The following is a 261-nucleotide window of genomic DNA, read 5'->3' as shown; positions in this document are numbered from 1 at the left end:
AAAAAAAAAAAAAAAAAAAAAAAAGATGGAACAAACAGAAAGCTTATAAAATAGTGACTAAAAATGGATAATATAAAATCTAATACATCTGTTTTTATATTACAGTTCAATGGACTGAGAGAGATGTCAACCTTAAATAATGAGAGTCAGAATAGATGATTCATTATAGAGTTTATTTGAGCCCAATGCTGGGAATAACCATCTGGGAAATACCATTAGAGAAATGGGGTAAGTGCTCCAAAGTTAAAAATTAAGGTATTA

Source organism: Rhinopithecus bieti, unplaced genomic scaffold (assembly GCF_001698545.2).
Source record: "Rhinopithecus bieti isolate Rb0 unplaced genomic scaffold, ASM169854v2 scaffold_38193, whole genome shotgun sequence".
NCBI classification, from domain to species: domain Eukaryota; kingdom Metazoa; phylum Chordata; class Mammalia; order Primates; family Cercopithecidae; genus Rhinopithecus; species Rhinopithecus bieti.
This window is presented reverse-complemented; position numbering follows the sequence as displayed.